Here is a 13,043-nt window from a genome sequence, read left to right as displayed (position 1 = left end):
AAAAAAAAAAAAAAAAAAAAAAAGAAAGAAAATATGTAGAAATCCTTGTCCCCAATGTCAATTCAAATATAAGGACACAATTTTGAGAAATAGGGAAAACAAGATTTTTTTGCTTTTCTCCACATAAGAAGCACAGGGAACTCTTGTCCCAGAGGCTGTGATTCTGCCCATAAGAAGGAAGAGAGGTTTCTTAACGAAATGATTCATTCCAGGTGTTTCCAATGGGGAGGAGGGGGGTTGTGATTCACCCGTTAATTTGGGAGATAGCCATTCCTTAGATACTCAGGTGCCATCCCCCAAAGTCTGAATTACTTGATTCTGGTGGTGGGTGTGTGCTTAAAGACAATAACTCAGCCTAGGGTGGGAACAAGTAAATCCTGTTCTCAGCCCCACACAAGTTAGGGAGGGGGAGAGGGAGAAGAAGAAAAGAAAAACATGTCCATTTAAAAATAAGCTTCAGTGGCAGAGCAGCAAGGTCTATATTCACAGCATGGGGTGGACCACTGTTACAATCCCATAACATAATGTCAGGCAAATGCCAGGTGATTGGATGAGATTAAATGAGATATAGTGTAACTGAAGCAGTTAGGAGCATGTATTCTGGCAACAGAAAACCTGGATCGGAGTGTTGGATCTGCTACTCACTAGCCATGAAAGCTTGGGCAAGCCACTGCCTACTTCGCCACAGAAATGGGTTCATCTTTCTCTGCCTCAGTTTTTTTATATAAAAAATGGCAGTGCTAACAATAGACACCTGACAGGATTATTATCAGGATTAAATAAATTAGCCTTTGTAACTTTAGAATAGTTTTATGCATGATAAATTATCATTAAATGTTAGATACTATTTTTTTAACTATTTAACCTGTGATGGTTTGAGTGTTCCCCAAAGATCCATTGTGACTAATCGAATGCTGGATGCCACTAGCAGAGTGGTATGCCATTGAAATCATGTCTCCAGAAGGTAGTTCTCTTAAGAGTTATTATAGCTGTCTAAGTTTGGTTCAGTCCAGCCCTCTGTACTTCCCAATTTGAGATGTGACCATTTGCCCAGATATGTATTCCAACCACTGCCATCCACCATTTGCCATGAGGTCCTCACCAGACATTAACTAGTGTAGATGCCATGCCCTCCAACCTCCAAATCCATGAGCTATATTAATTTTTCTTTATAAAATTAGCTGTTTGGATGTTTTAACTGACTAATACAACATGTATTAACATTATTTTCAACCTATATGCTCAGATATACACTGAGAAATGTTAATTTACACTATTACCTTTTCCATTGGAACATGTATTTTTAATAAGGAAAGGCTTATTAATGGAGGGATTTAAGCCTTTGGCTAGTTTGAGTGGGAAGACTGGACATCTGAAACACACACCAGGAGTGTCAACACAATTGTTCTCACTCAAAGCTACTACTTGGGCATGTCTCTCTTCCAAACGTGCACTAGAAGTTCTCTGGGTAAATCAAGCTGATATGTGAATGTAGCTGCTACTGCACTCAGATTCATGAATAAATTGCTTTCTTGTATGGAAAGCCTGGGGGTCAGTACTTCTTCAATATTAATTTAATATATTAGATGCATTTTTCAAGTAAATAAATAAGGTATTTTCCTCCAAGTTATACATTTTTTGTTCTTCAAAGGCTCCTCCCTGAAAGGTTATCCACTCTTTCCTATGTTCTGTTGTGGTTTGGGGGCTGGGGTGGGGGAGAAGTAGACAAACCTGCATTCAAATCTCACTTCTGTCACTTTTCAGTATGATAACATTGAACAAACCACTAAGCTTAAATCTAACATGTCAGGTTGGTCACAAAAATCATTAAGTTAAATATGCCTAGCATAGTGTGTGACCTCCAGGAGGCACCCAGTTGCTGTCTCTCTAGGAAACAGAGCATTAATCTTCTTTTTTGCATGAATCAGTAGTTCTCTATGCTTGCTGTTTTAGTTAGCTTTTTCATCGCTGTGACCAAAAGACCTGATAAGAACACTGTAGAGGAAGAAATGTTTATTTGGGACTCATGGTTTCAGAGGGCTCAATCCATAGATGTCTGATTCCACTGCTCTGGGCTCCTCAGAACCTTATGACAAAAGTGTGTGGCAGAGGAAAGCACCTCAGGACATGACTATCAGAAAGCAGAGCTCTGCTTACTAGTGACACAACATAAATGTCAAAGGTACCTCATGCAATGACCTACCTCCTCTAGCTATACCCTATCTTCCTACAGTTACCACCAGTTAATTCCTATCAGTGGATTAATGCACGAATTTGGTTAAGGATCCCATAATCCAATCATTTCCCTCTAAACTTTATTGCATTTTCTCACACCTGAGCTTTTGGGGGACACTTCATATCTAAATCATAATACCACTTTATCCATAAGGAACAAATACTACTTGAATTGTATACAATAAATACATATAATTTTGTCAATTAAAATAAATAGATAGAAATTAAATCCACACTCAGAAGTTTAAGACTTGTTGGTGGTTCTGATATCAGTCTGGATCCAGAGCCTCTGCTTTTAACTAACACAAGTGAGATGTCTTTCTTATGAAAGCCTTCACAGAGGGCCTCTTCCCTTTGTGTCTTGACACCCACTTCTAAAATGCAGTCTTGTAAGGAATAATAATAAAGACTGCCCATGATAATTATTAGATTTCTATACCTGACATTTCCAATTGTACAGGACTGTCTTATATGTATATATTATGTACTTGATATCAAAATTGACATTTAGACAAATGAGTGCTCATAAATAAAATTTAAATAATTAAATGGATCCAAATAATTTAATTCAAATCAAATAATTAAATATATAGATGTCTTTAAGGTTCTGACTTATGGGTTTTTCTAGGTGAGCAAACAACAAAATCTTAATTTCTAAAAAATATCTAAAATATATCTACTACTTCTAAAATTTTTCTTCAACAAAACAGAGATGATCAATATTATTAACCATGTTTTTCTTATGTTTTTATGTTACAATTAAAATAAATAAATTAGATTTAACATAAATGGGATTAATCTTCATAAGCATAGTTTCTTAAATATATAAATTAAAAATTATAGCTGATGCCAAACTGATCTCTCATTTTTTTCCAGTTGTTAAAGAAACAGGATGCTGCCTCCTTTCTTTATTTAACTTCTTCTTTAAAATAGGCTTTAGAGAAAATTAAGAAGGATTATCAACAATAATGGTGGATCAACTTTCAATATCTAATGTGCCATTGACATTGATAGTTTATGTTAAACACCTTGTGCTTTTACAACAGTAGCTACTATTATAGCCAAAAATTATATACATATATATATATATATAATTATGTCCTCCTAATTTTTTAGGCTATGATATTTTGCCTTTTACTGACATGTATGCTCAATTAATTACTGATGATCATACTGAAATTTTATCCTTAACAGGCATGGACATTCATATTTTATACCTTACTTATTAAAAAAAACTGTTTATATCTCCAATACATTTTCCTCTACTATCAAGTTGTATTAACAGATATTTTAGCACCTTGTCTCTGTGTCTCCCTTATAATTATTATTTCTTAACATAGTCTTTTCATTTTTCTTCCTTACCACCTTCTTATTGTTATCTGCATATCACATGAAAAATAGATATTAAATAACTCTGAAATATTAAAACACACACACAAGAATAGGAACAGGGTAATCCTGTGCCATGATCCATTTTTAACCTGAGCTCCTTTGCTCTCCTTCAAGGTTAGTGACTTGAAGAACTCCAGACTTTCTCCCAGCATATGTTATATGGGACCATTTTGTATTAAGTGGGATTAAATGAAAAACAAATATAAAACTGTCATTGCAAATTTTGTGGTATCACTAAACTACTCAGGCATAAATCCATCATTAATCTTATCTTCTCTGTTGTCTCCATCCCCTCAACTATAGTTGAGATGATCCAAGGAGTGAGAGTGTCTGGCAAATAGTAAATACCAAATGAGTGTATGTCATTGTCATCACAATCATGAATAGAATCCTACCATCAAAGCTTTCTAAGCCAACTTCATCATACAGAAGAGTACAAGGAGACTACAGGAGAGAAAAGGATTCACCCAAGAACATACAGTTAAAGGTAGAGTCCAGAGCAGAATGCAATATAGGTGGGACTAAATTCAGTAATCAAGATGTGCCTCACACATGCAAGGCAAGCGCTCTGCCACTGAGCTACAGCCTCAGCCCTCATTCTGAGTTTTTAATTATTAAAAATATAGTCCTGTGTAAACCAAATTACATTTATTCCTGGAAACAGAAGGCCAAAGGGAACATTAATGAATACAATTGATGCATGGTCCTGATTAGTATATGAGGCATTTTGAATTTTTTTTCAATCGAGCACTTTTGGGCATAGAAGAAATTCTCACATACCAAAAGCTTGTTCAAGGCTTAGAATTGGGATACCTCCTATTTCCTCATCCAGAGCTGGGCAAAATCTGTGGTCACAATGACCTCAACTTTGGCATAGCCCAGAAGAAATCCAGTCATGAGTATTGAAAGGTTCTTAGAAAAGGCCTAGTCTGGCCCTCATTTTTCAGATGAGGCCAGAAGCCTTTTGGAAGTGGAAGGGAAAGCCCAAAATTGCAGAAGAGCTGGGATTTGGACCCAGATCTTCCCAACAGGAAGTCTAGATTTACCTAAATCAACAAGTATATAGATTAAAGGAAAGAAAATATCTATGAGATGTTCCAGGATATACTTCTGATAGAGACACCCTTACAGTAGAATAGGCCAATGTGAACAAAGCCAATTGGCTAATGTGAACCAAGCCAAAACGCAACCCAGATCCACTGGTGTAAAGATTTCAAAATAAGACATGTACTAGGAAGTCAGGGTGGAAGTCAATTGAGATATTTGTAGGCAAAGATTCAACACTGTGCATATGGATTCAAAATAAAAAGCTTCTTCTCAGGAAAAGAAACAATCAATGAAGTGAAGAGAAAGCCTATAGAATGGGAGCAAATTTTACCACACATACTTCAGGTAAAGCACTAACCTCCAGGATATATAAAGAACTCAAAAGCTCAACATCAAAACAACAACAACAACAAACAAACAAACAATCCAATCAATAAATGAGCTAAGGAACTGAACAGTCAATTCACAGAACAAGATATGCAATCAATCAACCAATATATGAAAAAATGTTCAACTTCTTTAGCAATTAGAAAACTGCAAATCAAAACTACTCCAAGATTTCATCTCACTCCAGTCAGAATGGCAATTATCAGGAATTCAAGCAACAATAATTGCTAGCAAGGATGTGAAGGAACAGGTATACTCAGACATTGCTGGTGAGACAGCAAATTGGTGCAACCACTGTGGAAATCAATACGGAAATTTCCTTAGAAAACTGGGAATGGAACCACCATTTGACTGAGCTACCCACTCCTTGGTCTATACCCAAAAGACTTAAAATAAACATGCTACAGTGATGCAGCCACCCCAATGTTTATAGCACCTAAATTCACAATATATTTATTGTGAAAACAACCTAGATGCCTTTCAATAAATGAATAGATAAAGAAACTGTGGTATATATACACGATGGAATATTACTCAGCCTTAAAGAAGAATGAAATCATGGCATTTACAGGTCAATGGACGGAGTTAGAGAATATCATGCTAAGTGAAGTAAGCCAATCCCAAAAATCCAAAGGCCAAATGTTTTTTTTTTTTTTTTCTGGTAAGTGGATGTTGATCCATAATGCAGGCGCAGGGGGACAGGCAAGGGAAGAATGGAGGAACTTTGGATTGAACAGAGGAGAGGGAGTGGAGGGAAGATGGTGGAATAAGAAGGACATTATTACCCTATGTATGGGTATGATTGCACGAATGGTGTGACTGCACATCATGTACAACCAAAGAAATGAAAAGTTGTGCTCCATTTATGGAAAAAGTAAATTAAAAATTAAAAAAAAGGAACAGATCTGGGAAAACCAAAGAAAACAGACAGAAATAAAAGCAAAATTTAAATTTAAAAAAGATTCAATGCTGTGCAGAAAATAGTATTTTATTTTTACATGGGAAAGAAAAGAACAACACTTGTTGAGTACTTAGCTATGTGACAGGCAGGGTTCCCTCCATATCACTTTATTTAATCCATGTATCAGTGCTGGGATCATCACCATTTTTACCAAGGCTGAGAGAGACTAAAAGACTTCCCAAGTTCATAGTATGTTCATTGAAGAACTGGGATTAACTAGCCCACAGCCATCCCACTTCAAATCCCAGTCTCTGTTCAGTACAGTATACACCATATTAAACTAGATTCCTTAGGTAAAAATTGTGATAATTTAAGCCATACCTTTAAAAAGTACTTCTTAAGTTCTTTGTGTTTTTGTTTCTTTAACTGTAAAAATGAAGCTAATTTTTACTACCTACTTCCAATAGTTGCTATGGTGATTAAATAAGTATGTACCAAGTACTTGGGGAACAACACATAAAAGTGTTACGTAAGTCACTGATGTGATTAGGTTATTTTTTTAATCAATAAACAGAGACTAGTACATTGGCTCTGGAATCAGGCAATCTGAGCAACACTTTGAACTCTTCAGGCTTTAATTTTTTTCATGTGAAAAATGTGGGAGTAGGAAAATGGAACTAAATTCAGGAGACACAACTCAAATGCCTTCAGTGATCAAACAGCACAAAAATATTTCTATAGTACTTTCTATGTGCCAGGCACTGTTCTAAGCACTTAATAAATTTAATACTTCTTATAGCTCTATGAGGTAAATGTCAAGCTATTATTAACTCCATTTTCACTGATGCAAGAATTAAAGCACGGAAGAGTAATGATTATTCCAAAATCACACAGCTGACAATTAGAAGAGCTGGGACTCAAACTCAAGCAGTCTGAGGCCATTTGGCCATTTTCTTTATCATCATTCCATTCCACCTTTCAAACATTTGAGAAAATGTATGAAGAAGTCTGGTACTGGGTCAAAAACTAGACTGTGTTTTACTTTAAGGCTTTAAGATTTAAAAATTTAAAAGAAAATACTGGGCTGGCCTAATTTTACTCTAGAGGTCACCAAACTCACAGTTATCTGTCTTCCAGCCCTGACATTCTGTGATTCTGTGAGAATATAAATCACACATAACTAACTCTTGCCTGCCTTCTCCCCTTTGGAGCAGAGTAATGTAAACAGATGACCTTTTCAGAGATTTGGCAGTTTAGCCACCATTTCCTCTCCAGCTCCTCCCCAGCATGAGACCTCTGTTGCTCATTGGACAGGGTAGAAAACAGGAGTGCAGTGTTTCAATTACTGGAAAAGGAGACAGGAAACATTCGTTCAGACCCAGAGGAATTTTGCCTCCTTTTAAAATTGCATTCTGTTGGAACTGAAGAAAAAGAAAACAGAATGATTTGTAGTTTTGGAAGGAGTCTGTATTTGCTAAACTGTTATCAATAAATTAACTGGTGCCCCTTCCATGCCTTGAGTGTGGCAAAATCAGGGAAATATGCTCCATAGAGGCCCAATTATTTTTTTCTGGGAGATGTGAAAGGAAAACATGGGCTGAATAAAGCAAATTAAATCAGTTTGGTTGGGAAAGCAAAGCTTCTTTCATGACTTCAGTTACAACGCCTCAAAAGGAATACAGCCTTGCAAGAGGAACTGAAGTATCCCAACCTCCACTAAGAAACTGAAAGTCATGGGAAAAACACAGGGTTTCAAATACCTTCAAAGACTGGAGAAAAGCTAGTCCACTATTATGGGGTTAAAAAGGCAGCAACTGTTGGTAAGGTAGACCAACTGTGTAGGCAGAGTTCTAAAATAGCCCCCAAATGTCCCACCCAATGCTGTATATGTCCTGAGAATATTCAAGGCTGTGAATATGACTGGGATATATTCAATGGTACAGTTGGCTTTAAAAAGAGAGATTATATGGTGAGCATGAGAAAGACTCAATGTGCCATTACTAGTTTTAAGATGAAGGAGGACATGTGTCAATGAATGTAGGTGGACTCTATTAGATGCAATAGTCTCTGTTTGACAGATAGCTAGGAAACAGAGACATCAATCCTACAACTTCAAGGAATCAAATTCTGTCAACAACAAAAATGAGATAGAGTTGAAACTGTGGACAAAATGATTTGACTCCCATTGCACTCCACAAAAACTTGGGAAACAGATTGTCCAGGAAAATAGGTTTATTTAAACCACTTTTGAGTAATATAGAGATCTTTCTGTCTCAAAGATCCATCTTCAGGGACTCAGGAATGAGGAGGCACCAATGGGACAAAAGGCAGGAAACAGGTATATGTAGTTTGTGCTAACAAGCAACATGTCAGTCTCTGGTTGTGTCCTTTAGGGCCGTGGGGCAGAACCTCAACCTCCATTCTCAGTATGAAGAAGTAGTAGATGCAGAAAAGCTGTTATCAGGAAGTTGTTTTTAATTTCAAAAGGAGTCTGTTTCAGAGTGGCTTTTTTTTTTTTTTTTGCCAGAGCCTAAAGATGAAACTTCAACCTAACTACCACAGTGACTTCATCTCTTGTGATACTCCAAACTGAGAACATGGACTTCTGACCTAAAGTACTATGAGCTAATAAATAAGGGTAGTTTTAAGCTGCTAAATTTGTGGTAATTTGTTATACATCATTAGATAATTTAAACACGTTTTTGATATCTGAAAGTGATATGTTGCTAAAGATACCTAAAACATGGGAGCAACTTTGGAATCAAGTAGAGAGAAGGGTAGAATCATGACTTAGAAAACCTTAGATTGCTTTCAAGAGGCTGTCATTAGAAATATGGACATTAAAGAAATTGTTGGTGAAGACTCAAAAGAAAGATGAGGAATCATTACAGAGACATCATAACTTGTTTTAGAGATAGTCCAAATCACTGTGAACAGAATGTTAATAGAGACAAGGACTTTAGGAATGTTGCCTTTGGGATACGGCAGTAGCTCAGTGGCAGAACACTTGCTTCACATGTGTGAGGCACTGGGTTCGATCCTTAGCACCATATAAAAATGAACCAAATAAAATTAAGGCATTCTGTCCATCTACCACTACAAAAAAATTAAAAATAAAAAAATTAGAAAAAATAATCTTGCTTTTGAATACTTAAAATAAAGCAAGGAAACTAGAAGATGGAGGATCCTTATTATGTTGGTGCAGAAACCTTAACCACTTGCCCATGGTTAACTTGGATATATAAGGATATTTCTAACCAAAAAAAAAAATCCCTTAATATGTTTTTGTTAAAAAGTGATAGAAGAAAGATAATTTGAGGGAAGAACTATTAAATAAAAAGGAAACCAAACTGGTTGACTTGGAAAATTCCTAGTCTGTCCAGATGGCAAAAAAACTGCTAAAGTTAAGAGAATATGACATAGAAAAAATTAAAGCATGGTAAAGAGAGATAAGGGAGAATATGCCTCAGATCTTCTCAAGCAATCCAGTGGGTCTCTAGGAACTTGAAGATAATTGTTCCTTAGTCATGTCAGAAGAAGTCAAAGGTACATTAGGGATTATATAAGAAAGATCTGTAGATTTGGCTTTTATCTACTGGTATGAACTCCTCTTATGAAGTCAATAAAAGGTCCACCAATTTTTTGAGAAAACTATACCAGTAGGAACACTGCCAGCTTGGGTGAAAAGGGACAGAGAGTAAAAGATGAAAGAAGACCATCAGATTCCTAAAATGCTACTACCAGCAAGAAGTGGGTTGATACAACTTCTCAGCTGTAAACAAATGCTTCCTTTAATGGAAAAAAAAGAAGGATGGCTCAGAATATAGAATCAAAAGAAAGGGATTCTGGCTGGAGTTTGCTTATCTGGATTTCAACACTGCTTTGAAGTGGTGCCCACTATTTACTTTTTTGTTTTACCCATTAAAAAAATTAGTTGTAGATGGACATAGTTTCTATATTTTATTTATTTATTTTTATGTGGTGCTGAAGATTGAACCCAGTGCTTCACACATGCTAGGGAAGCTCTCTACCACTGAGCTACAGCCTTGTTTTACCCATTTTAACACATGAGAAGGGGTCTGTGAAATTAAGAGAAAGCTGACTTCAGTCTGATCTCATGCTTCATAGGCATGGTCGGGGAGGAAATTTGCATTTATTGAGGGTATACTATGTGCCAGGAAGAGGATGATAAAATTCTTAGGATTCATGAAAGGGCCCTCTCAAGGCATCCTAATATTTCCTGGCAGGAGGTGGGTGTCTTGACTGAAACAGTGTGCCTGGGGAATCTGTTTAGATTACCCTTATATATCTAATTTCCTCAGTCTGGTACTCCAGTTTCTATGTAAAATGGACTTTCATTACCCTTTTTCCTCTCCCACTCCTCCCCAGTAAGCATTTGTTCTTCAGTTAGGATGGTCACTTCCAGTTCTTTCCTGCCCCCACACATTCAGTCATTGTTCCTCCCTCCTGGGATGTCCTCCCAGCTATCCTGTATTGTTATTCAAACTTGGCCACTTTTTCTGGCCTAGCTGGACCCTCTTGTCCCTGAGGGTTCTCTTTTAACTTCTTCTGGCTTTCAGTAAATTCCAATGGTACAAGAACATAGCACTTATTTTGATACTTACAGGGCAGAAAATCATCAGAAGAATAAACTTAGAAGGACTATAACCACTGCTCAAGAAAGTTGACAGAGTGTGGTCCAACAAACTTGAAGGTAGTTTCATTAAGAAATGAGTCAAAACTATAAAGGAAAGATTGGGTGCCAGCTACCTTCACCAAGTGATCAAACATAGCATCATTAATGGGGGACAAACTCTTATGTGGGTGTTTGTGTGTATATGAGTCCTGATGTGGTATACAATATCAAATTCAGCACCATCTGTGAACTATTTTTGTCCAAAATGTTTAATATAAATCTATTCATTCTGTAGACTTAACTTTCAGGGTTTTTTTCAATATCTTTATTTTATTTATTGTTATGTGGTGCTGAGGATCGAACCCAGGGCCTCGCATGTGCTAGGTGAGCGCTCTACTGCTGAGCCACAACCCCAGCCCTAACTTTCAGTTTTACAGAAAATAAAAGGGATAGAGAATCAAATTAAGTGACATCCTCAGGAAGCAATCAAGCAAACCCACAATGAAGTACATTTATAAGACAATTGTCTTAATCTCTTCAAAATATCAATATCAAGGAGGAGAAAGGGTGAGGGGACTATTCTAGATTAAAAGATATAATAAAACACAACCTTAGAACTTTCATTGGATTTTGGTTCAAAAATTTCATTTTGGGACCTAATGGGGAAAATTGGAATGTCCACTGTATTTGTGATAATAGTATTACAGAAAAGAATGACCTACCTCACTTTTAAAGATGTATAATAAAGTATTTATGGGTAAAGTGACCTGATAGCTGCTACTTATTTTCAAATTGTTACCCAAAACTTTAGCTATATACACAAGGGATAAAGTTTCTTAGGAGATTTTTGTGAACTCTATGGTAAACTTTAACTGAATGATACTAATTTGGTGTATTTAGCTAGTCAAACAACCATAACTAAAGGGAGTTCAGTAGACCAATACATGAATGGAAACTAACAATCTAAAGGAGATACATTGAAAACTTGAACTTGGGTTTAAAAAGCAATTATTTGTACAAATAGAGTATCAGCAAAAACTGGTTTAATAGCCACTAAAATGGAAAACCCATTAGGCTCTTCAGGTAGTTCAGAGAGGGATTTTAATAAATAGCCACGAATGATCTACATACATAGCAAGAACTTGATGAACTTAGTGACTGGTCAGACATGGAATGGAAGGGGGTGGGGGAAGGAGGGAAAAAAGGGCACCTTGAACTCAAGAGCCAAATTACCTGGATCACAATCTGACTGCCACTCATTAGCATACATATGTGGGTAAATCACTTGTCCTCTCTGTGTTTTAGTTTCTTCATCTGTAAAATGAGGATGATCATCATACCTAATTTTGAGGTCTGCTATGAGGATTAAATATGATGCTACATGTAGAGAACAGTACCCAGCACACGTATGTGAACTATTAGTTTTCCTGCATTCTGTATTGTTCACTCTGCCTACTGCTTAGATAACAGGCTACAGGGTAAAAGCACACTCACCCAAGATTGGTGGGGACTGATTCAGTTGCTGTTTCTCGGGGACTATCTGTAAAATATGGAAGCACTGGGTGATCTATAATTCCCTGTCAAGCTTTATCTTTCTGTGTTTATGAAATTCTGCATCGCCTATTTGAGGCTGGGGAAGATTGGTTAAAATACCTCAGGAAAGGCATGCCAGCTTAAAAGACAAAACAAAACAACAACAACAAAAAAACAAACTATTAATTCACCATAAAGCCCTTTCCTGGCTAGGGCTGCATTAATGAAACATCGTCTCTAGAGGGTGCACGAAACACACAAAGTACTATTCCATTAAAGTTCTCAGAGCTGTGAATAGGAATTGGCAGAGGGGCAGCTTTTGTCAAAGAGAAGATCTAACTGGAGACTGCTGTTGTACACGGTTGGGGATCCCCCGGAATACAGTTGGGAATGCCTTCATTATTTATTTATCATCCCATGTTCCACAGTTTAGTTATGATTATAATCTGAATGTAAAAAAGAACTGGTGCTGAGGTTTTGACATCTCATTTCACCATAGCTTCCCTTCTGCCCCGAGAGTCGTGTAGGACTTCAAGGACCAAGTGAAGGAATAATGTTGGGTAGAGGTACAGATAAAGCCTTTCACTTAATAATGAGATTTGGAGAGTGAGAATGTTAATAACCTAACAGGGAGAACATATGGATACTCCAAAGATCACTAGTTTCTGGACTGGGCTAAGTGACTATGGCACCCTCTGGAAAAGGTCCCCAGGTAATGAGGTCAAAGTGAGGTCATGTGGCAAAGAGATTGTAAATATTCTACAGTTACCTGAGCAGTACAATATTAGAAGACTCTGGTTTGAGTAGAAGTCCCCAGCTTTATTCCTTGCTGCAGCAGGTCCTTTTCCTGGTACTGGCACCTCTGGTACCTATATGAGCCAATTCCTAAAAAAAAAAAAAAAAAAAAAAAAA

This window comes from Marmota marmota, unplaced genomic scaffold (genome assembly GCF_001458135.2).
Source record: "Marmota marmota marmota unplaced genomic scaffold, marMar, whole genome shotgun sequence".
Classification (NCBI taxonomy): domain Eukaryota; kingdom Metazoa; phylum Chordata; class Mammalia; order Rodentia; family Sciuridae; genus Marmota; species Marmota marmota.
This window is presented reverse-complemented; position numbering follows the sequence as displayed.